At 45.6% G+C, this 25,049-nt stretch overlaps 1 protein-coding gene and 1 long non-coding RNA gene across 19 annotated transcripts in view; one reads left to right on the top strand and one right to left on the bottom strand.

Annotated features, from left to right (window-relative positions):
* KCNMA1 (potassium calcium-activated channel subfamily M alpha 1) overlaps positions 1-25,049 on the top strand; it is a 775,994-nt gene that overhangs the window by 107,046 nt on the left and 643,899 nt on the right. The window lies entirely within an intron of this gene.
* The window catches only part of LOC309604608, a 555,802-nt gene continuing 530,835 nt past the window's right edge, over positions 83-25,049 (bottom strand). The window contains exon 2 of the long non-coding RNA XR_014230929.1: positions 83-7,461. This is a non-coding gene — a long non-coding RNA (uncharacterized lncRNA). The remainder of the gene's footprint in view (positions 7,462-25,049) is intronic.

Here is a 25,049-nt window from a genome sequence, read left to right as displayed (position 1 = left end):
CATCTGAACACCCAGATGTCTCATTTGACTGGTGCATTCTTTCTATAATTCCAGTCTGGGATGTTAGCTTGCTTGTTTAGAGAATGATGTAAAGAGAAAAAAATCACTTCCTGGGCAGGCTGAATTTCTTAACCTGGCCAGATGCTGACTTTTTTTTTTTTTTTTTTTTTTTGAGAACATGGAGGAGGGGGATCCCGAATCTCCCAGCCCTTCTTCTGGTAGCACATTATTACTGTTTTTTTTCCTACATTTTCTCTTCATCTCTGGAAACCCTAAGGAGGATGAGAATTACATTCTCCATCACTGCCCAAGAGTCTCCCATGAACCATATAAACAGTATTGAACTGCACACTTGTTTCCTATAAACCCAGTCGGGCTAATGTTATAGACCTGTTTCTGTCACCTCTGGCTGGCTGGGTATTTGTATTTATCTACACATTCTTCTTGCCCAGGGCACACGCCATATAGGAGAAGCTTGTGCCCTCCCAGCTGGTGGATGCCCGTAACTCCTGAACTCAACATTGAAGGGCCAGTTGTGGGCCTTGATTTTTAGTGCTTCCGAAAGCTTTGGGGCAGGATTAAACTGCTTTTTGGCAGTGAGTGACAGCTGCCAAGATTGAAATAATGAGCCCGGAGCCCCCTGATTCCCTGCAAACCGCTCTGGAGTTAATTTCCTTGCATAGCTCTCTTTCCCTTCCAGAAACCTGCCTCTTGTGCTGGTCTTTGCTTAGTATATGTCACAACCATCTCTGGCTCTTTTGCCAGACTTAATTGCCAGGATTTTCTGAGTGAGTTATTTATCTTAGTCTCCAACCAACCAACTGTGGCTGCTAGAGGACCATCAAAGTGATCATATGCTTGACTGCCTCTGTGACTTTCAGTCTCCGTCCTGGCAGGGCCCATAGGAGATGGGTTAGAGACATCGGGGTATGATTGTGCCTGTGGTCAGTGGGCTGGAGGCTGGAGCTGGGGCAGTGCTCCAGCATTTGTGTTTTCTTCGGATGTTTTTGGCTCACAGGTGCGCATCCCAGCAGCGTGACCGTTGGGTGTTGAGGGAAGATGGTTTCCTGGTGTTGGGCATGGGGCACTTGGCTGGGTGTGTCCATGCTCATCTTAATCCTCAGTTCTGGATGGATCTGGTCCATATCTCCAGGGTCCTGGGTTCCACTTGATGCAGCATGATCATGGCCTTGAGACGAGTGAGGAGTGGAGGCCCTGCCTCATTGTATCAGCATCTTCCTCATCAACAGCACAGCTACTTCCATAGGAGCACCTTAGAGGTGACAGAAGTCTACCAGCTGAGTTATGATTTTTAAATTTTTCCTAATCACTTTGAAGGCTCTCATTCCATTTTTAAAGAGGAAGAAACAGGCTCAGTGAGGTTGGGTGATGGACCCAAAGTTTCCCAGATGGTAGGTGGTAGAAAGTGGCTTGGAACCCTGATCTGAAACCCAAGCTCTTTCCCTGGCCACACCACGTATTCACTCTGGATTCTCGTCCAGACCTCTTTGAGAGGAGCTCAAAAGGCTTTAGAAAACCTGCATTTTGCTATTGATTCTTTATAGAATATCAGTGTTTGCCTAAGTTAATTCTTGGGTAGTGGTAATCAAAACTGTAATAGTTCATTGGGATTGACCTGGCCGATTCCAGCACAGAACCGGAGGCCCAAAACATAGCCCAGATTTCTGGCTTCTCTGGTACCACCTGCATCTCTGGGTGCCCCCCTCGTGGGGTTGTATGTGTGTCCAAGGGGCACAGGGGAGCAAAGTTTGGATCTTTGTACTGTTCCCTTCTCATCTGTTTAGTTTAACCTCCAAAGCATTATACCACCTGCTCAGTGCCAAATGGAAAATGATCTTTTTATATTGCTTCGTACATCATTCTTAGCTCCAGCCTGGGGGTTGGGATCTTGGAACAATTCAAGATGCTCGGTACTGGGCTCTGCTTACAGCTACGAGAAGCGCTTGGATTTTTTTTGTCATTAAGTTGGCTGAACCAGCAGAACTTATGGTTTTACAATTGCTTTTTTTACGTTTAGTTCAGAAAGACAAGCTTTAAAAAGCAGGTGACACTGAAGTGTCATTTTAGTAAATGATTTTTTTTTTTCCTGTTAAAAGAGAGATTGACTCTTCCTTGATTCTGATTTTCAGGTTCTCTCTCCGAGGTCTACATTTCTGGGTTTTTTCTCCTGATTTGTGGTGTTTTCAGTTCTGGATACTCACTTCTTATAAGAGTCAGAAATGACCTTTGATACATAGAGTTTTATTTGGGTTCAGATCGAGGCCCAAGAAGCACTGAAGGTGTTGTGACTCTGCCATACAGTCGCCTGGCCCATGAGGAAGGGTCCTGCTCATCCTTCCCCTGAAGGACATCAGCCACATCTCAGCAACTCCCAGTTATGACCCACACACCCAGCTCATTTCCCTGGAATGAGTGCCCTCCCCTTCCCGTCAGGGGAATGCCTGATAAATGCCTGTTTCTGTGGTGTACACCTGTGTGAGGCCTCAGGGAGACCTCTGTCGCTGGCATTTGACCTCCTCCTTGCCACTTCAGGCTTTTCAGTGAGGCTGGGCTGTGCAGGCATTTGTAAGCTGAAAACCATAGTGTCCCCTTTGTGGAAATCACCAGAGCCATCCCTGGAAGGAGAGGGTGACTTCTGAATACACATCTGCTGTCTGGGTGATGGCTGGAGTAGGTGAGCTGGCTAGGCTGGACCGGAGGGTCCTGGTCTTCCCTCAGTGCTCCACACATGTCGTCGTCAGAGGAAGGGGTCTTCCCTGAAGGATCAAGGCTGCAGCATCAGCTGAACCCTGGCTGGAATCTCAGAGCATCACTGTACTCATCAAAAGCATTTAATTAAGGCTGCCTCTTAGTAGCGTGCTGTTCCAGTCACTGGGCAGGATGAGTTAAATTGGAAACCGTTCCTGGCCCCTGTGTGGGGGGCTCCTAAATTTGGGTGGTACTTTCCTCGAAAGAGCACTGATCGTGGGGCTCAGGGGCTTGGGATCCAGTCGGCTTCTGCTCTTTGTTTTCTCTGGGTCTCTGTTTTCTCATCTGTAAAATGGGGCCATTAGAAATTGGGTGCACAACATGACCCCTAACGTTACACAATATTATAGGTCAATATTACATCTCAAGAAAGCTGGGAAAAAAAAATTTGGTGTTTCTGAGAATTTTCTACTGAAGTCCTTAAAAGGGAGAGAAGGATGAAGGTAAATCAGCCCCACCTCCATCTCTTCCCTCAAATATAGCAGCAAAATCCAAAGTCACCCACACTGTGCAAAACATTTACTTAATAAACTTGTGCAGGGTTTTCTGTCCCTGCATGATGTGTGTTTTATTCAGTATAAAAATTGTGTCCTCCCTGCATTTTTTTCCCCCTTTTGTCTTACCCGGTTACGTGGGGATCTTCCTTGCAGCTTTGCTCGTGTAAGAGATCTGTTGGCAACTTTCAGCAGGTATTCTGTGAGAATTGTTCCACAGGTAGATGTACTTTTGATGTTTTTGTGCGGGATGTGAGCTCCACGTCCTTCTACTCCACCATCTTGGTCTCCTGCCCTCCATCTTTGAATCAGTTTTGTACTCCAAGAGTTTGTCCCTTGAATGGCTGTGTTGAACCCTGACATCAGAATCTTGGGGCCTTACCTCTGGGAGGCAGAGCTTGGGGAGCAGGGCGTGGGACATGCTTGGATTGGAGGGGGCAGCATATAGTACCCCTCATGGACTACTACCTCCTCTGCTTGTCTCAGGGTCTTATTCTCACACTGTTTTAGCATCTTTCCTTTCCAGACTTAACGATTATGTCAACATCTTACCTTAAAAATGCCCCGTCTGGGAAAATGTACTCAGAAGGAGCATACGCAGCCCTTGCCACTCCCCGGCCTCCTCCTGCCTAGACACAGCCTGGGTCCCTGGGGAGAGGCATGCCCGAGTCTGAGATACTTGCTCGGGAATGTTTTCCAAGGCCTCCTCCAGCTCTTCTGTTCTGTGGGTCTACACGAGGTCATAACTGCCAAGACAGGCATGCTGACAATTGTGTCGATGGCACAGCAGTACGTTCATCCAAGAGATACAAGAGAAAGCAAGGCAGGAGAGAACGGTGTGAAGTCCCAGAGGAGCCCGAGGCCCCAGGGGCTTCCCAGGGCTTCCAGCAGCAGAATGAAGACAGCTCCGGATGCCGTGGCACCCCTGGGGAGCAAACATGCTCAAGTCTACACTGTAGGCGTTGAGAGAGACAGCTCCAGCCAGAACCAACATGGGAGCCTCTGGGGAGAGATCATCCAATACCGCCTGGGAGCAGGGCCAATCCTCCATCTTTTCCGACGCCCATCCTCCCCGCCAGATGCACCCAGACTTCCCCCAGAGGGAGTTCTGTCTCTGCCTTCTTTTCCTTTTTTCTTCGCTCTACCCTGGCCCTGGTGGTGAGCAGATCAGCCATGAGCGTCATTGCCCGGCTCGGGAGAGTCTCTTGGATGGCTAGGGTCAGGGCGCCTGCACGGCCCCTGAATCTTACATCTTTCTTCATCATTCTCTCTCCCCTCTTAACAGCTTCTCTTTCAGAAGAGGAGGATGCTATCTCCCTGGATAAACTAGCACTTTCACCCTCCAGCGTTGGCAATGGAGAAAAATACATCAAGTGGGCAAAAGGTAGCTGGATGTCGATGACTGTCCAGTTTTATCTATTTCCTGGGGAATTTCTCAGCTCTTGCTGCTACCACCAAGATACCAGTTTTAAGGGGGCACCATTTTCCTTTAACTATATTGACCCAAGCTTGAGGCTATGGTTCTTCCACCTTTGCCTAATTCCTTATGCACGGTCACACCAGGCGTGTTGGTTTGGCCTCCCAAAGGTGGTGTACAGATTGTTGTTGTTTTTAAATTTTTAATTTTTTATTTTGTATTGGAGTACAGTTGATTTACAATGCTGTGATAGTTTCAGGTGTATAGCAAAGTGATTCAGTTATACATATACATATATCCATTCTTTTTCAGATTCTTTTCCTATACAGGTTATTACAGAATACTGAGAGTTCCCTGTGCTGTCCTTGTTGATTATCTATTTTATATATTGTAGTGTGTATATGTCAATCCCAATCTCCCAATTTATGCCCCCCACCTTTCCCCTTTGGTAACTATAAGTTTGTTTTTGAAGTGTGTGAGTCTGTTTCTGTTTTCTAAATAAGTTCATTTGCATCATTTAAGATCCCACATATAGGTGATATCAAATGATATTTGTCTTTCTCTGTCTGACTTCACTTAGTATGATCATCTCTGGGTCCATCCATGTTGCTGCAAATGGCATTATTTCATTCTTTTTTATAGCTGAGTAATATTCCATTGTATATATGTACCACATCTTCTTTATCCATTCATCTGTCAATGGACATTTAGGTTACTTCCATGTCTTAGCTATTGTAAATAGTGCTGCAGTGAACATTGGGGTGCCATGTATCTTTTCAAATTATGGTTTTCTCCAGATATATGCCCAGGAGTGGGATTGCTGGATCATATGGTAGTTCTATTTGTAGTTTTTAAAAGAACCTCCATACTGTTTTCTATAGTGGCTGTACCAATTTACATTCCCACCAACAGTGTAGGAGGGTTCCCTTTTCTCCACAGATTGTTGTCCTGTAAATAGGACATCTGTCACCTGAGGCACTGAGTACCAGGCACCTGGTCCCTTCTTTGGCTTCCTATGGGGCTGGAAGGACCCTCCAGGGACATTTTTTCCATTCTTCTTCCTCCATGCAGTACTGTACCAATTATATTCTAGAGATGTTATTTGCTCTTAAATGGTCTCAAGAAATGGGCCCAACAACTTGTGAAAGTTTTTCTAAATTGAGGGTTGCAAAAAAAAATTTTTTTTTCTGTGAAGGGCCAGATAATAAATATTTTAGGCTTTGTGGGCCATGCTGTTGCAACTACTCAAACGTGCCTTTGTAGCATGGAATCAACTGTAGACACTGCATAACAGATGAGCATGGCTGTGTTCCAATAAAACTTTATTTACAAAAACAACGGGCCATATTTGGCCCATGGGCTGTTAGTTTGCTAACCTTTGTTCTAAATGATCGTCTTTGTGGTCAGCCCATTTCCTTTGGTCTTGCTGGTCCTGGGTACTGCCTGAGTCAGATCATCCAAGGGGAAGGCAATTCCATGTTGACTTCCCAGCTGCTGCTTCAAAACCCTTCTCCTAGAATACCTGCGCAGGAGAGGGCCTGGGAGGTTCTGGAAACATGTGCCTTCCATGCAGAAGGCTTACTGTGTATGGAAAGGTTGGCTGTCACCCCAAATTCCAGTTGATCTGGAAAAACCATGCAGAGGTGGGCCTGGGTGGGGGGCCCAGTCTTGGGTGAGGCTGAATTACTGTAAACGCTCAGACACTTGGGTTTTTGGCTCCATACCCTTTCCCTGCCTTCTTAAAGCCAAGAAAAACGAAAGGCAAGGCCTGTCCAAACTTAGGCATAATATTTAAGGTTTAGTGGGTAAAGTGAAATATAATTGACCAGTTCCGTTCCTTTAGCTGAGCGTGCATGATTCCTTAATAAATCATGGTGGGGATTGCAGGTCGGTGGGGAAGCAGGGGGGCTCTTTAGTAAACTTGGGGTAGACGTCCGGATGCCAGGAGGGTAGTGGCTTCTAAGAGGCAGATTCAGCATGATGTTTTTCAGCTCATGTTTGCACAAGGAGATTTTTTAATGGAAATTTGAATGCTCCCAACTGAACACCCTTGCTGTTAGCCTCTTTCATTTTGACAGAGGAGTTTTCTTCCTCTACTTTGATGGATTATCCAGGCTGGGCTGGGTTCCTGTGTGGAGTTATGGGCACTCTTTAGGGGAAACGTTTGGTGTGGTAGGAAGATCATGGTTTCTGGGACTAGATTTATGTCTTGGCTGTGGGACATTACTTGTAACGGCCTCAGGCAAGATCCTTAACCTCTCTGAGCTTCAGGCCTCACCTGCACAAGAGGGTGATGACACCATCCCCACCGTTGCTGGAGGACTGAATGGGAGTTGGTATGTGCACACAGTAGGTGCCCTATAGAGGAGAACAAAAATTCACTTGTAAGAGGCAGGTCTGGTTCAACTATCCAGGTCTGTTTCAACATCTTTGAGGTTGTCTGTGTGCTTTCCTGACAAGTAACCACCCAGCAGTAATATTTTGAACTGTGAAGGAGGCCTGAAGGGGCTGGCTACTGCATGGTGAACGGGCATTTCTGAGAGTTGGCCTGTCCCTTTCTCTTTCCAGTGAAAACATTCAGGCAGTTTGGGAGCCAGGCAGCATCAGGGGGAAGGGGCATGTGTCTGAGAATCTTTTTTTTTTTTTTTTTTTTTTTTTAACATCTTTATTGGAGTATAATTGCTTTACAGTGGTGTGTTGGTTTCTTCTTTATAACAAAGTGAATCAGCTATACATATACATATATCCCCATATCTCCCCCCTCTTGCGTCTGCCTCCCTCCTACCCTCCCTATCCTACCCTTCTAGCTGGTCACAAAGCACCGAGCTGATCTCCCTGTGCTATGCGACTGCTTCCCACTAGCTATCTATTTTACATTTGGTAGTGTATATATGTCCATATATACACTACCACTCTCTCACTTTGTCTCAGCTTACCCTTCCCCTTCCCCATGTCCTCAAGTCCATTCTCTAGTAGGTCTGCGTCTTTATTCCCATCTTGCCCCTAGGTTCTTCATGACCATTTTTTTTGTTTGTTTTTTTAGATTCCATATATATGTGTTAGCATACTGTATTTGTTTTTCTCTTTCTGACTTACTTCACTCTGTATGACAGACTCTAGGTCCATCCACCTCACTCTATTTCAATTCTCAATTTCATTTCTTTTTATGGCTGAGTAATATTCCATTGTATATATGTGCCACATCTTCTTTATCCATTCATCTGTCGATGGACACTTAGGTTGCTTCCATGTCCTGGCTATTGTAAATAGAGCTGCAATAAACATTTTGGTACACGACCCTTTTTGAATTATGTTTTTCTCAGTATATGCCCAGTAGTGGGATTGCTGGGTCGTATGGTAGTTATGTTTTTAATTTAAGGAACCTCCATACTATTCTCCATAGTATCTGTATCAGTTTACATTCCCACCAACAGTGCAAGAGGGTTCCCTTTTCTCCACACCCTCTCCAGCATTTATTGTTTGTAGATTTTTTGATGATGGCCATTCTGACTGGTGTGAGGTGATAGCTCATTGTGGTTTTGATTTGCATTTCTCTAATGATTAGTGATGTTGAGCATCCTTTCATGTGTTTGTTGGCAATCTGTATATCTTCTTTGGAGAAATGTCTGTTTAGGTCTTTTGCCCATTTTTGGATTGGGTTGTTTGTTTTTTTGATATTGAGCTGCATGAGCTGCTTGTAGATTTTGGAGATTAATCCTTTGTCAGTTGCTCCATTTGAAAATATTTTCTCCCATTCTGAGGGTTGTCTTTTCGTCTTGTTTATGGTTTCCTTTGTGTCTGAGAATCTTGAGACGTAGCCTTCTTGTGTGAACTTTTCCAGAAGAAAGAGACAAGAGTGGCCTGGGACTCTGGATATTTTGGACTACTAGCTTTGCAGAGCTAGTTTTTTTTTTTAATATTTATTTTTTTATTGACGTATAGTTGATATACAATATTATGTAAGTTACAGGTGTACAATATAGTGATTCACAATTTTTAAAGGTTATACTCCATTTATAGTTATTACAAAATACTGGCTCTATTCCCCGTGTTGTACAGTATTTCCTTTTATACATAATGGTTGGTACCTCTTTTTCTTTTTTTTTTTTTAAATTGGAGTGTAGTTGCTTTATGATGTTGTGTTAGTTTCTGTTGTACAGCAAAGTGAATCAGCCACACGTATATGTATATCCCCTCTTCCTTGGATTCCTTCCCATTTAGGTCACCACAGAGCATTGAGTAGAGTTCCCTGTGCTATACAGTCTATTCGCATTAGTTATCTATTTTATACACAGTAGTGTGTATATGTCAATCCCAGTCTCCCAATCCATCCCACCTTCCCTTCCCCCTTGGTATCCATACGTTTGTTCTCTATGTCTGTCTCTATTTCTGCTTTGCAAATAAGTTCATCTATACCATTTTGCTCCTCTCCTTGTACCGGTGTTTTTATAGACTCCTGGAGGCTGAAATGTTCCCTTATTCTTCTCCTGTGTGAGGTACCTTCTGTCCAAACCCTGTCTACTTCCTCTGCTCCCTGTGTCCTGAGAATCTGTGCTGGGCGGGGGGCTACGCTCACCCTTTCCTGGCCGGTGGACCAGGGCTTTCTGCAGGCTTTCCGGGGTGCCCCCGGCCCATGGGGAGCCAGTGGGAGGCAGTGAGCTGGGAGTTCAGTTGAGGAGGGAGGCCTTGCAGGCCGGGAGCCGGGACAGGACGAGGAGGAGGGGAGGGGCAGGAGATGGCAGTCGAGATAAGCTCTCACTTCCACAGAGAGTGTGTGATCCCAGCCAACCTCACAAGACTCCCCTAGGAATGAGAAGGGAGTGAGAAAATGTAATTTTAGTGTCTGGCTTTTGACTGATTCCCTGCGGCGGTTCCTTCTGGGCTGTGGCATTGAGTGTCTCCCCTCCCCTGCGAGGGACTGAGGGGTCGGGATAAGTGAGTTCAGATGTCTCCTGGGGAAAAGCTGCCAGGAGGAAGGGAGAGTGATATGTGTGTGCCCGAGGGGCCTGGGGGCTGGGATTTCAGGACACGGAGGTGACATCAAGGACACTGCGGGAGAGGATTTGGGGACAGGGTAGTGGGATCGGCAGCCCAGCTCAGTCTGGGCTGAGCTATATTGGGTCTCTGTTCCTCCACCGAGGCATCGGGCGATGTTTTCCAGGCCCTGTTCCATGGCCCTGCTGCCAACACAGGTGTGCATTTTGGTGGAGGCCTAGCGGCCTCTGTGCAAAACTAAGGCAGTGGAATCTTTCCCTAGAACGGAACCCTGCTGGGAAGTGCGCAGTCCTGGGAGAATGTGTTCCGGGCAAGGCCTGGGGGGGGCCCCTGTGCCCAGCTGCCTTGTGGCTCGCGGCACAGGAGATGCCAGGCCGTGTACACTGCCTGCTGGACGCCTGTTGCATCTGTATGTGAAAATCAGACTCAGATAGATTATAAACCAAAGAGAGGCCCCTGCCAAACCCCGCAGCCCCCTGCTAGCCCAGAGAGCACTTGGTGATGGTGTAGGGAAAATCTACTTAACATTTTCATCCTACTTTCCGTCCCCTCACTGCCAGCCAATGCGTGTTAGGGGAGTAGAAACTCATTTAAATGAGTCAGTGAAAAAAATATTATTCGGAAGATAAATTGAAAAATGCATATAATACACGTCTGTGCCAGATATAAATTACTTTATCCACATCACTACACCCGTCCATTAACCCGGAGAGTTGTCTGTGGCATGAAACTCTCTTGGGAGATCTTCCCAGGGAACCCAAGTATTAGGAAATGTTGCAAGTGGAACTTAAATGATAGCATATAGACAAGAGCATCTTGGAAACTTCGTGATTTTGTTTAAATTCATCATTCAACAGGTTCATCATGGATCAGGAAAAAATGCCATCTTTTCCCTGTATCTTTTGCGTCTAATGTGGATGGCCTGGGGGAGGAAGGCTGGGTAGATGAGGGTCACGTGATTTTTGTTTTCCTATATTGGAAGGCAGTGCTGTATGGAAAGGGGTTAGACTTTTTTGGTGTGTCCCCATAGAGCAGAGTAAGGTGGATGTTGGATGAATACAAGACATCACTTTCTAGCAAAGCATTTTGATTAAAAACATGGACTTCAGAGTCAACTGGAGTGTGGCTTGAAAGCCAGATCTAGCACCTACTAACTGGGGACCCTCGGGAAAATTCACTTCTGTGGGTCTCAGTGTCTTCAACAGAAAAATGGGGAGAACTGTAATGAAACATTGTAACCTCATGCTCTGAAGACGAAAGGAGAATATAGAAGAATATGATTAGCTCATAGTTAGGGCAATTCAATAAAGAGTGGGCATTATTTTTTTTTTCTCCTAGTTTATTTTTTTCCATTCTTTTCCTTCCAACCTTGTCATATCTTTTTAATGCTAATGTATCTCTTGTAAGCCCCATATTCATGAATTTCTATTAATCTAGTTGATCATTGTTACCTTTTTAAAAAATTTTATTATTTATTTGGCTGTGCTGGGTCTCAGTTGGGGCTCACCAGCTCCTTAGTTGCGGCTCGCCAGTTCCTTAGTTGTGGCATGCAACTCTCATTTGCGGCATGCATGTGGGATCTCTAGTTCCCCGACCAGGGATTGAACCCAGGCCCCCTGCATTGGGAGTGCGGTGTCCCAACCACTGTGCCACCAGGGAAGTCCCCAAGAGTGGGCATTATTGCTAGAACATAAGATAGTAAGGGTAGCGGCAGTAAGAAAATGAGCTGTACTATAAAATTAAAGTTGCCCTGCGGTGCTGCAGTGGGATGGGACAGTTGCGGGGTAGTGAGTGTATCATCATCCCTGGAGATTTTGGCAGCAGCTGGGAGGCTGGCTTCTCAGGAGTGCTGCCTGGAGATATATGGGCGAGATTTAGGAGTCACTGCTAAGTAGATTCAGTGGTCCTCAAACATGGCTGTGACCATCTCAAGCACCTGGGAGGTTTTTTTTTCCTCTAAAACAGTTGTTTTTGAAAATATGCACTACAAATAATTCAAGCAACACCAACATTCATAGAGGAATTTTAAAAATAATTAATAATCTCACCATCTCAAAATAACCATCTTGAACAGTAGGAGAAAAATCACTAAAGAATCTTTCTATGGATATACACAGCTGGAAGGATTCATAGATCATAGATTGGCAGGAATAATTTTGGAGTAATAGGATCACACTCTACAACCTAATTTTAACGAAGAGTGTTAATTTCTTTGGCTTAATTTTCTAATAGGACACATCTGAAGGAAGTGTTGAGCTCTGGGTAAATATTTCTTCATTGAAACAGATTTTCTAAAAGATCTCACTAAGATTATGAAAAAATATTAAAAGGTTGGAGTCATTACTTTCTTTTTTAAAAAATTTTATTGGAGTAGAGTTGATTTACAGTGTTTAATTTCTGCTGTACAGCAAAGTGATTCACTTTCTGTTAACTATTATCAATTTTAGACTTTTGAGTCCATACTATAAATGATGGAGAAATTAGCATTCATATACTTGCTCCTACTTCCTGCCACTGCCTTATTTTAGCAATGGTATCGTTTTTCCATTGTTAAGGTTGATAATATTTAATAAGTCCCACAGTTGTTTAGTCTCAAGCCTTTCCCCTATGTAGGAATTCAATTTTCACTTGTATTATTTATGTCTCCAATTTATTCAGCGATCTGAAATGGTGTTATTTTGGTCTTCAGTATGTTTTCTTTGATCTAACTTCTTTGTAATCTAACTTTTGTTGTTTTATTGAATATATATTCTGATGAATTTCTTCTATAGCATTAAGCACTAGTTGGAAATTTCCTCTGTTTCTTTGGTTTTATTCTTTCAAGACAGGGTTTTTCATCTTCTGGTATGTCATGTTCTATATTTTTTCCCCTGTAGTATGTGTATACGTACAAGTGCCGTGATATTTTTTAATTTGCCTATGCTGAACGTGGGTAGCTTTGTCTGGTCCTTCTAATTGTTCTGATAGTGTGGGCAAATGCTCTATGACTCCTTTTGGAACTTATCTAAAACCCCTGCCTTGGTATCTGAGCTGCAGTTTGAGATGGTTTCTGATGTCTGATGTGGGGAACATGGGCATCTGGGAGGGTCAGGGCTCAGAGCTGTGTGTTCCTTTGGGTAGGATTACATTCTGCTTTCCTGAGATCTTGTTAAATGTCCTATTCCAAGGTTCATTCCACCCATGGGGGATATACCATCTTCCATGAGGAGGTGCCCTTGATATTTAGATGATTCCCTCAGTTAAGCTTTGAGCCCTGGTGTCTATGCTTCTATGAGGGAGAGAGAGGAGGGGTCCCTAACTCCTCACACCCTGTTTTATCATCCTCTTCCTAGCAGTTTCCAATTTGTCCCCTCATCTCTTTCCCTATCAGGTCAGAAAAGGAAAAAATAACAATGCAACCATAGCCTGCTTCTTTCCAAACATGTAGTAATTAGTGAAAAGTCTCATGATTTTGGCCTCACCAGTAATGCTCCTGGGGGCAGTGGAGTGGGGACAGGAACCTCCCAAGTCATGCCAAATCCTCTTCCCCCAACCTCGCCCAGGTCTTCCCTTTTAGATGTTGGTGGCATTCCTTGTTTGATCACTGCTGGTTTTCCTCCCTCCTTTTTGTTTTTGTTTTCTTTTGCTTAATTGTAATTGTGTGTTGGGACAGGGAATTATTGTGATCTGGCTCCACTCTGCCATCCTTCTCCAAAAGACTGTCTGAGTATCTTTTGAAGAATATTGTTTCCCATGCTAAAGCAGATACATTGACTCAGATTCCCCTAGGGTTGGAGCACAGAAATCTATATTTTAAGCAAGTTTCCAAGGCAGTTTTAACAGTCAGCCAAGTGTAGGATCCATTTTAAGTTTCCTATAAGAGTCTTTCCACCCCTAAGATGCTGTGATTCATTCTGTTCTCTTTGAGAAACAGGGATGGGGGAGTTAGCAGAGGGATTCTGTCAGCTCTTTTCCCAGATATTCTCAGTCGTGGTCTCCCCTCATCATGGAGGAAGGGGTCACATATCTCTTATTCTAATTATTTCTTCTTTGAACGGTAGGTAGGAGGGATGAGGTTGGTGGGTCATCTAATTTCTGCTTTCCACAGTGACCTAAAAGTACCCTCTTTTAGGAGACTTGCCCTTGAGTTTGTGTTACAGATAGTTGTTCTTAACTCTGCCTGTGTGTTAGGATCACTTCAGAAGCTTTTAAAATATACTGATGCCTGGGTCTTACCCTCAGAGATGCTGTGTTAATTGGTCTGGGATGGGGCCCAAATCACTGGCCTTTTCTTAGAGCTCCCCTAGGTGTTCTAGCTAACTAACCTGCTTCCAGGATTGAGAACCAATGGATTGTTCTTACTTCTTTAGGGACTCATGACCCTTTCTCCATTTCCTTTACGTATCCTCCAAGCCTTGGTTATGGAACATGTATTTTCCACCCACTAAATATTTCCCAACATAATGTTACTTATAACAGTAGAGTGTTGTGGTTGAAAGCGTGGGCTTTGGGGTAATAGACACCTGAGTGTGGATCCTCTTTGTGCCCCTACTGCCTGAGTGACCTCGGGAAAGTAACCTGACCTTTCCATTCCTCAGTCTCCTTGTGCAAAAAAGGGATTTCAGATCTACCTTGTGCCATTTTGAGGCTTGTTCTCAGGACCCAAATTCATTTTGAATGACATTAACTACATGTTATACCAGTTTTCTTTTGTTTAGTGCTTGCCTGCTAGATTCTTTTCTGTCTCCTTATCCTTAGCCTTTTAATAAAGTTTTGTTTTAGATTTGTCTCTTGTAATCATCTCAGTTGAATTTTGTTCAACTTTTCAATCCAATGTGATAATTTCTGTCTCTTAATAGGTAAATTTAATCTGTTTATGTTTATTATAATTGCTGATATTAATTTCTGAGCTTTTTTCTACTGTTTTATTATGGATTTCTGTTGACTAGTTTTTTTTCTTTGCTCTTCTTTTACCTTTCCTGTCTTACGTGGACGGATGGTTCCACATCCATTCCTTTTTTCCTTTGCCGGTTCACAAGCTGTAGGTCACATTCTATTCTCTTAGTGATTCCTCTTACATTCTTAGCATACATACTTAACCAAAAATTTTTCTAGGAACATTGAAAGTGATACAGTATTATTAATAAAATACTGTATATAAAGGATGCACAGTGCCTGACAGTCATTAAAATGCATATTTCCAGATACTAGTTTTGCTCTTACTACTGCCAACACTACAGTTAACATTAATATCATCATTTTACCCAAAGAGCTGCTAAGCATCATTTTTATCCATGAGTACATTATCTAGATGCTGAACATGATGAAAATTATTCAGAAGAATATCTAGTCTGAATAGTGACAGTTTTTCCCAAAGGAGGGTCTGTTAGGCAGAAGCACTGTGTCTCGGTGCATTTTGTGTCTGGGCTCATGACAACTTCTTTTGGCAGGAGTCTTCTCGTCTATAAAAATGTTATACTGAGTGTTCAGTGAGTTAAATCTTTTCAAGTGCTTAGCACACAGTAGGTGTTCAATAATTGGCCACCGTTTTATGGATACCACGCTGAACTTCCCTTTTCAAACATCTTAGCCTTGACTCATTATCTTACCTTGTTCCCCTGAAAGCCGGTTCTGGTTGAGTGTCCCTCTGGCTCTGTGTGCCTCACCCAAGGCTCCAGTGGGCTGAGCATTGAGGTGACTGCTCAGTGCCACCTGGTTGGGACACAGCCAGGCAGGGGGCAATGCAGCCCTGGGAAATCAATCACGATTTTGGGAGGAATTATTGGTGAATTAGCGGAATGCTGCGAGGGACAGTCCAGAAGGAGGTAGGTGTAAAGTAGAGCTTTGTTGGATGGAGTTGTTTCTGCACAACATATTCATCTCCCTGGGGTGGGAGAAAAAAGAAACAGCAGCTCCTTGCCACTCTCCGGAGTGGCAGGTGGGAGAGGACAGGTGGGAGTCTGTGGGCCCCCTCAGCTGGCTTTTTTTAGATGTACCATCAGGTACTGCAGCTATAATCCCCACTGCTCCCCGGTAATGCAAAGGGCAGATTACTAAGCAGGGCTGGGCTGGCAGCGAGCTTTGCTCTGTTTTCCCTCAGCCGCCGCAGCGTTCCCAGAGGTAGCTGGTGCAGATACTCTGAGAGGGGGCGATGCCCATGTCCGGTGCCCACAGGCTGAGCTCAGAACAGAGAAGCACGCCTGGAAATCCAGCCCGTGGCTCCCCAGTGCCTGGGTCGCCTGCCTCTGACGGACCCTGGAAATAGCAAGGGCCTGTCGTAGTGTGAACCTGAATGTTGGGGATGAGGGACCTTGCCAGAGCCGGGTCTCATCCCTGAAGATGTCTTCCAGATCGACCCGTTAGAGGACAGAGTTCCGGTCCGCAAGCCTCAGTTCTGCTTTATGTCCACAATATATTGTCTGGGATGTCCTAGGCCACTCGCTTATCCTGCCTGGGTGTCTGTGTGTTCCCTAACCTGTAAAATTAGAATTACAGGTATTTTAGTGGATCAGGGGTCAGGAGTTGAGACCTGGGTTTAAATTCCAGCTCCATCACTGCGTGCTCTTGGATAAGCCATCTGACGTGGGTGCTCCACCATCTGTAAAGTGCAGTGCAGCAACACCTGCCCTCGCTACCTGCGCCAGGGAAGTTGGGGAGGGCAGGTGAGAGAGTGGCTTTCCAGGCTCTGGAGTTGGGGGAGAGTTAAAGAGAAGAGGGTTTCTTGGGGTCATCTGCTTCTTACCCAGGGTAAGGGGAGCTGAGATATGGATGGTGCAAATCACAGTTCCCAGCCTCTTCCCAGGGGTCCTTGTGGACTAGCCAGCCTGTATTTGAATCTGTCCAGCCCCGCGAGTAGATGCAGGACCATGACTGGAGGCATGAGGGAGGCAGATCACTGCTCTGCAGGAAGAGGGACCCGCTGGCCGAGCAACTGAGTCTTGGAGGTAACTTCTGCTAAGCAGGGACTCGGTGCCAGGGCCTGTGATAACCCCTTCTCTTGCAGGATCCAGTATCCCACCGAATCAGCAGCCCTTCATAGTCATGGACCAGTCAGATTAGATACTGCTTGTGGAGCTGGAACAGGATCCTAGAGACCCCCTGTTGGGTCAGGCTCTAATCCTTTAGTCTTTAGGCTGTGGAAGATCCAGGGGGGGTCCATGGAGGAGGGAGCAGGGTTGGCGCACTTGGGGACTCATAGACTGGGAACTCATGATCTGGCTGGGCTGTTGAGAACTGGCTTCATATTAGCCGTGGAGTTTGGTACTGGCACGCTCCCAGATGCATATGAGGAAACTGAGGTTCAGAGAGGTTAAGTGACTTTGCCAAGGCCACACAGCTAGTAACCTGGGATTTGAGCTCAGGTCTGGCTAATGAAAGAGTAAGCCGGGGGTAATGATACCAACAAAGGCCCTAGGGTTGGAAGGGGACAGAGAAGAGGGCTTATGGGGGCTGCTTCAGTGGCCAAAGAGCTTGGCGGGGAATCCTGGCCCATAAGACCACAGTGGGAGTTCCTGGGTGCTGGTGGCCAAGGGTGAGAGTCTGAGTATGTGTGAATGTGTGTGCAGAGTGTAGGGTATAGCATATGTATAGAGTGTGTGTGAGTGTACATGAGTAGGCTGTAGAGTGTAGCTTATGTCTAGAGTGTGTGTGTAGGGTGTAGAGTGGGTCTAGAGTTATGTGTGTGTGTGAGTGTGTGTGTGTAGAGTGCCTCCCAACGGCCCTGCTCTGCTGGCAGCCGGCTCATCTATCATCATAACAGAAGCCCATTCCATTCCCTCTGAGCCCCACCAAAAAATTAGAGTGAAGGAGAGCCATAAAGAACATTCGCGCCCGCAGAGGATCAGGCAGCGTTTTACGGTCCTAGTGGTCCATTGTGATGATTTGGGTGACAGTGGGGCCAGCGTTCCCACCAAAACTCTTAATGGCTCCTTAGGAGCTGTTATATTCTGAATAACGGATTGTTTCCAGTTTCTCAGTGCTAGGTAGATTTTTTAAAAAGTACATATTTTTAAAGCAGAATGGAAGGAGGAAGAGATTGAGAGATATCAGGTATCACGGAGTCAGTTCTGAAGCTCTCAGAAGAAAGAGGGTTCTGAGTGATTTTTGTTTTTTTGCAATCATGGGAGGATCCTAATATGGAAGACACTTTCTAAACAGGCTCATGTGCCTCTGACTGTGGAAGAGCCCTTCTCAGGCCCTTCTGGGGCTTCGTCCATGGTTTGGGGAAGGTGGGCCAGGGGGGAGCTGGCGGGGATGGGCTTTCTCCCGTGGCATGGCTTGGGCACTGCAGGTTCATCTTGATTCTGCTGAAGAGTACACATCCCTTGAGTTGGCATGTGGTGAGGCATGGCAGAGGATGGATCAGAAGGAGGGCACTTCTTGTCACTGGAATTAAAAGTGAAGAGGGAAGGTGATACAAAAGAGAAGCTTGGTTCTGGAGAGAATTTGCAGATCTTGGGAGTGTCAGAGTTAGGTGACACATTTCCTGCCAGCTCTGGGGTTCTGTGTGTTCCCTTGTAGATTTTAGAATCGTTGCTACCCAATGTTTAGGGCTGTCTCTGGGAAATAAAAATGAACACAAAATAATAAGGAGCACAGGGACTTCCCTGGCAGTCCGGTGGTTAAGACTCCACGCTTCCACTTCAGGGGGCACAGTTTCAACCCCTGGTCGGGGAACCAAGATCTCGCGTGCCTCGCAGTGCAGCCAAAAGAATAACAACAACAACAACAACAACAATAATAATAATAAGGAGCACCTCAGAAGGAAATGAATGGGGGTCAATAAGCTTTTTTCCATTTCCTTCTCTGTGTTAGGCATTATACTTGGTTGTCCAAATTTGCCCAAATTTGTCCAACATTTGCCCCTAGAACCACACACTCAGTCCCTAGGACTCACAGGAAACTATGAGTTTGTTTCCTGTTTCTTAGTCATTGGCTGCATTGAATTATGCATCCTCCCTGTATCCAACAGGAAGCATCGTCAAGATGGCTGTGGAGAGAATGGTGCAGAGTTTGGCTGTTAGGAGGAAAGTAGCACTACTATTTATTGAGGAACTACTCTGGTGTTTTAGATAGTTGGTTTTTAAAGTCCAGATGATGACCTTGTCAGATGGGCATTTCCCCACCTCCAGTTGATAGTGTAATGGTAAAAGCATGGGGGACACACTGCCTGGTTTCAGTACTCTCCCCCTCCTGCCCCCACCAACTAGCTGTAGGACCCTGAGCAAGTTACTTAACTCTCTCTTCCTCCACTTTCTCATTTCTACAATGGGAGTGTTAGTAATAGTACCTACTGCCAGTCTCATAATACTGCTGTTGCAAAGAACAGATACGTCCTTAGATGTAAGGCCCTTAGCTTTAGTATCTAGTACATTCTAAGTGCTAAAAAAAAAAAAAATATATATATATATATATATATATATATATATATATATATATATTGGTGTTACTATTACCAGTGAGGAGATGGAAGCTTGGTGAGGTGAGGAGCTTGCCTACAGGTCACTGACTGGTACCTAGAGGAGCTGGAATTCACATCCAGCTTCACAGGGAGGCCGAGAGTAGGGATCATGCCCCAGCCTTGGCCTCAGCTGCTTCTGCTCTTACCAGCCAGCTAGGGGAGAAGAGGCAGGATCTTGACTTTTGAGGTGACATCTGATAGAGAGCGGAGAGGCCCTTTGTCTTAGGGGGCTCAGTCTCCGTGGCAGTGTCTTCAGCGCGTTTTGAAGAACACTGGGAAGAAAGGCCACGGCAGGATGTAAACCCTCTGTGAAAGCCATGCTCTCAGATTTTAACAGGAAAGGGTGCTGGCTTCCCTCTGATCCTAGAAGCCAGCTCCCAGCCCTTACCTGAGGGAAAATTCTAGACCATTATCCCTAGACAAAGAGTAGTTTTCAAACTGAATAATTACACACAATGCACCTGCATGGTGCATTTTCCTTTTCTTTCTTTGTCTTTTTTTTTTTTTTTTTAAAGCTGAAGTAAAGCTTCTTCTATCTATATTTTCAAAAAGAAGGTGATAAACTTCTTGAACCAGACCCGGGAGGCCCTGAGAAGTGCTGGGTACATGAACAGGTACATGATGGCCATTTGGACTTTTGAGCCCTCTTAGGAATTTTCTGGTATGTTAGTGTTTCTTTCTGGAATCAAGATTCACTTAGTGCATTGATACATTGTTGATACTGGAGTGTGTATGTGTGTGTAGATCTCAAGTGATTGTAATGATTTCATGCCTCACCTTCATATAACATCTTCATGTAAAGATCGGTGCTTTGGAGAGTCCCACAACCCTAATAGCAACCCTGTGGGTTGTAGGTTGTAGATTTAGGCTGTAAGTATGGGTGTAGGTTGTGGTTGTAGGTTATAGGTATGGGCATAGTTTGTAGTTAGATATAGGCTGTAGATGATAGCTTGTGGGCATAGGTTGTACATGTGCATTGTAGGTATATGTTATTGGTTGTAGATATAGGTTGTAGGTTATAGGTGCAGGCTGTAGATTGTAGGTGTAGGTTGTGGTTACAGGTGTAGGTTGTAAGTATAGGTTATTGATTATAGATGTAGGTTGTAAGTATAGGTTATTGATTATAGATGTAGGTTGTAAGTTAGAGGTGTAAGTCGTAGGTGAATGTTATAGATTGTAGGTGTAGGTTGTAGGCTATAAGGATAGGTTGTAGGTGAGAAATAGAACAAAGCGCTTTTCACTTCTCAGTCACATGCCTTTGGAAACAGACACACCTGAACCTAGAACCCAGATCTTTTGATGCCACGATCCCTGATCTTCCTGGGTATATGTTCCTCCTTGAGAAATGAGATGTTTCAAAGGTAGTGTTTATTTTTGGCTGTTGTAAATACACATAAACATAGATAGAGGAGGGACCTTGTCTCTGGTTACCTTTTGATGGAATTCCTTCAAGCCTCTTTACTTTGTACAGATTTTCAAATTATTTTAACTTTCTTAGCTATGACTGTACTGTTTATCCAATTTTGTATGCTGCCTCCCCTCCCATTATTATAACAGACATTTTCTGTGCTGTTAGAAGTCTGTAACATTTTTTGTGACTGCATGCTATTCAGTACCACCATTGGTGGTAAGCAATGTACCACCATTGGTGGTAAGCAATGTACCACCATTGCTTAGCTTTTCTCTTGAGTGGGGTATTTAGGCTGCTTGTACTGAGGGGCTTTCTAACTAAGGAAACAACAATCATCTTAGAGCTGAGTTTTCTTGAAGATGGTATCTTTAGGTTTCCAGGGGTGGTGTGGAGCTGCGTTTTTGTCATGCCCAGGGGAGGCTGGGGAAAGCCTGGCCTGGGGTTACACGGCTGCCTGGCTCAAGTGTGCCCTTGGCAGGGGCTACCCGCCCCAAGGCCAGCACTGGGTAGTATAGTGGGCCAGCCTTGGGGCAGATGGAGCGAGAGAGGGGAGGGTTCTCCGTTGTTTAGGCAGGAATAGGATTTTCAGGCACAGAGCTAGGGAAAATGAATGCCTCTCGGGGATTTGGTTTTATAGAGGCAGTAGAGGTGGGCACAGGGTGGGAAGGAGCAGCCATACATTTATGACCTCCCCACATTCATCCCTCTGGTATTTCTGCCCTGAGTTGTCAACAAGTACCAGGCAATTCTCTCCCACAACCAAAGCTTAAGCAGGCGACGATCTACCCTCCTGTGTCAGGGCTTGGGAAAAACCCTACTTTGTGCTCATCAGAGGGATCTAGAGGGCGGTGTTTCCAGGTTTCAATGAATAAAAAAAGATCTGGGAAGAAATATACTGACCCCAGTTCCTTCCCACCCAGTGGGAGCATGCTTTGTATGGGGTGCGTGTCTCTTTTCATTTGCTGGTCAGTCCCTCATTTGCCGCCAGCCTCTTGCCCTCCTCTCTCGGTCAGATGGTCCAGAGAGCCCCCTGCCCTGCAGGGGACAATATGCCCCTTTTGACACATCATGGGGAGGCTCAAAGGCATCTCGATGGAGTCAAATGATGGGTTAGCACATGCCTGCTTGGGGAATCCTTCTGCGGTTGACATATTGTATGACACCCGGCAGGGTTTGTATCATGCTGAAATGCATGGCAAGCCTCTTCTCTCTCCCAGCACCAATTCAGTGCATTTCCCCCCCAGTTGCTGCTTTTTTAGGCGATTATTTCTGATGCATCTTGACTTGTTACTGGAAAATGTTTGAGAGGGATAATGAGCTGGGTAGTTTTCCTCTTCATTTTTCTTTGTTATTATTGTTGAATTCATACGGGTAACTGGGTTCTCCACTTAACACTTCATTGATTGCTGAATTTAGGGGATGGCTCTGTAATTGACGATTTCCTACACCCATTGTGGCAGAGAGAAGGACTGCACCTGTGGACGCTGACTCTGCTGGAAGCTGTACCACTCCAGGACCAGGGTTCTTGTCTGAGACAGGGGCACTTCTGCCCAGCCCTGGCTTGATACAGACGAGTACTTGTGGGCAAGTCCCTCACTGCCTCTTGCCGGGCTCTGGTTTTCCCTTGCTGCCCTAGCGGGTATCAGACCAGATGACACTGGGTGCTGGCCCTCCGAGTTCTTACAATTTCCAGGCTGGGGTGGAAGCCCTTTTCTTTGGTGGCTTGGTGTGCGAAGACCCGGGCATTCCTGCATTCACAGATGACACCGCCGACTCAGTGTGGTCTTGCCCTTGTTTTCCCAGGAGGCCTGATAGATGTGTGCTGAGTCACACATACGCTCAGCCAGAGTCCCTTGTGACTAAGCTGTGCGTTTTCAGGAGGGCTGGCAGGGCTGGTGGTGCAGCCTTGGGACTGGGATAGCCTGAACCCAGTGTTGCCCAGATGGGGAATAAACCGTGACCTTGCCCGTGTGGTTGAGGGGCTGCACGTACTGGACTCACCTCCCTCCCATTCCGGTGCTCTTAGCTGTCAGCTTTGCTTATGCATAGCTGAATTACTCTTGTTTCAGATTATCATGGAAAATCTTACTGCCAAGTTCTTAGGACAGGATTAAGTAGAATAGGTGATAAAGGTTGCCAACATTATTTACAATCTCTTGACTTTTTATTCACCCCCGTAGGCTGTAGACAGGCTGGATGCTTACAAGAGTGGGAAAGGCTTGGCATTTGGAATCAGGCACACCCGAGTTTGAAGCCCGGCAGTGATGCTTTGGGCTGTGTCCCCTTAAACACGAGCCTCCCTGAGCCTCTGTTCACCTTCTGTAAATGGTAGAAAGTAACACTGACCTAAGAGGTTTGCTGGTGAAGACAGAGTGAGCGACTGCTGGGGTTTGCAACATCCCGACACCCGTGGGATGCTTTTAGGTGGGACCCAGATGAATTTCTTATTATAGTTGTGTATTTGAATACGCTCGTGAAAAAATAGAAACGGCACATCAGAGCTCGTGATTTCACAGATATTATTGCTTAGGGCATGCTAATTTTACAAGAAGTGAGACAATTTAAAGTTGATTTAAAGAATAACGGGCAGTAAATTTTAGTGCAGGGCAGGCAGACGGGAATCAGGAAGGTGGGCGAGTAGGACAGAATTTTGGGTACTACCGAGCTCTGTTGTACTAAAAATCTCATTATAGAATACATGGTAGGAGCAGAGTCAGTGTGTCTTTCCTTTCTTGTCTGCTCCTGGTTCAGGGAAGGTGTAGGGCGCTGGTGTAAGAAGCTCAGAAAAATTGCTGGTATCTCAGCTTTGTATGTTGCATCAGCCTGACAGGGGACGCTATCCACTCCCAGCTGTGAGTCCTGCTAAATGAGTAAGGACAAGACAGCCACTTCTCCAGATCCTTCCAGGCAGGTGTTAGTCATTAAAGAATTAGAGCCCTAGAGCTTAGAAGAGATCTTTCAGACAATCTACTCCATTTTATAGTAGACTTTGGTGGTTAAAAAATAGTTACTTTACCAAAAAAAAAAAAGGACCCAGAGAGGTATGGACTTACTCAAAGACACACAAGTAGTTAGTGGAATGGCTGGGACAAATCTTTAGGCGTTTTTCCCTGAAGATCTTTCTTTCCTCTGTGCTGCTTCCCATCATGGGCAATAGCTTCCTTGTTTGAAGCGTGTTCTCAGAACAGGACCCGCGTGGACTCAGATGTGTGTGGATGAAAAGCGTTGCCTGCCAGGTCAGCAAACAAAGGATGCTGTGGCGATAAAGCCATCCGCTGCTACCACCTCCCCCCGTGGCAAACCTGAGGGAACTCAGGATGTGAAAGAACAGGATACTGGCCCTAGACAGCTAAGGTGCATATCAGAGGAATAATTTCAATGAGCCCAGACTCTTGCATCTACCCATACATAGAAAAGCGCTAAATTCATTAACTTGAGATACCTGGTTTTCTTTAACAGTTATCTTTTGATGTTCCAACTACCTGGTCTTTGTTGTAGAAACCCCCATATGTCCCAGCTCCTTCCTCACCTTTTGGAGCAGTCCCTCAGAGCTATCTGAGAGGCTGCCTCCCGGGCTTGAGTCCTCAGAAAGTCCGCCAAATAAGACATAGTTCTCAGCTTTCAGGTTGTGCGTTTTTTCAGTCGACATGTGTAAGTCCAGGACCGTGAAGATCTACTCTTCAGCATTGCCTGCGTTTCTGTGTTTCTCCCGTTGGTGAGAGGATTGGAGGTCCAACTGTTCAGACCCCGTGGGAAGGAGAGGAAATGAATTTTAAAATCATAAGGGTTGGCTTTTTGGGCCAGCAGTGTTGCAGACTAGCCGTGTGACCTGGGGCTGCTGCCGACCTCCCAGAGCCTGAGTTTTGGCCTCTAGAAGATGGTTTGACCTCTGCAGGTTTGAAAGACAAGATGGGGGAAAGCCTAGTGCCTGGCTCCCTCGGTCAGTGTAGTTGAGACTGAGGTTGATCTGTCAACTGTAGACTGAGCTCACGACCTCCCGGCTCCCCAGCCCGCGACTTTCCTGACAGAGGCTCATTCTGGTGCCTTGCATTGGCCTGGTCCCTGTCAGCTTGGGGACTTGTGGTCCTTTTGCCTGGGGAGGTTCTGGCATGGCGGGTGGGGTGGGTTAGGTTGTGTAGGAAATTGAATCTCCCTTACTTACACTACTGCTTATTTCCTTTCTCAAGATTTCTAGATAATAGTCTGTAATTTTAACTCAGTCATTCGTGTGTGTAATTATTTTGGGCTAGGTTCTAGGGATGCAAGGGTGAATTAGATATAACCCTTGCTTGGAACAAACTAACAGGTCGGGAACGCTGTTGGGAATGCACAGAACATCATGCTTCGAAGAGGGTAAGTGTGGGGTGCCGAGGTGGGGGCCCAGAGGAGGAAGCCACCTAACCCAGCCTGGGAGAAGGCGGCTGGAGGGAAAGGCTTACAAATGAGGCAGTGCCTGAACTGGGTCCTGGGGTGTGAGGGATGTTGCATGCCGTGCTGATGGTGGTGGGCATGCAAGAATAGTAC

This window comes from Balaenoptera borealis (genome assembly GCF_965194805.1).
Source record: "Balaenoptera borealis genome assembly, chromosome: 10".
Classification (NCBI taxonomy): Eukaryota; Metazoa; Chordata; class Mammalia; order Artiodactyla; family Balaenopteridae; genus Balaenoptera; species Balaenoptera borealis.
Note: the sequence above shows the minus strand (reverse complement) of the source record. Positions and strands in the feature narration are given on the sequence as shown.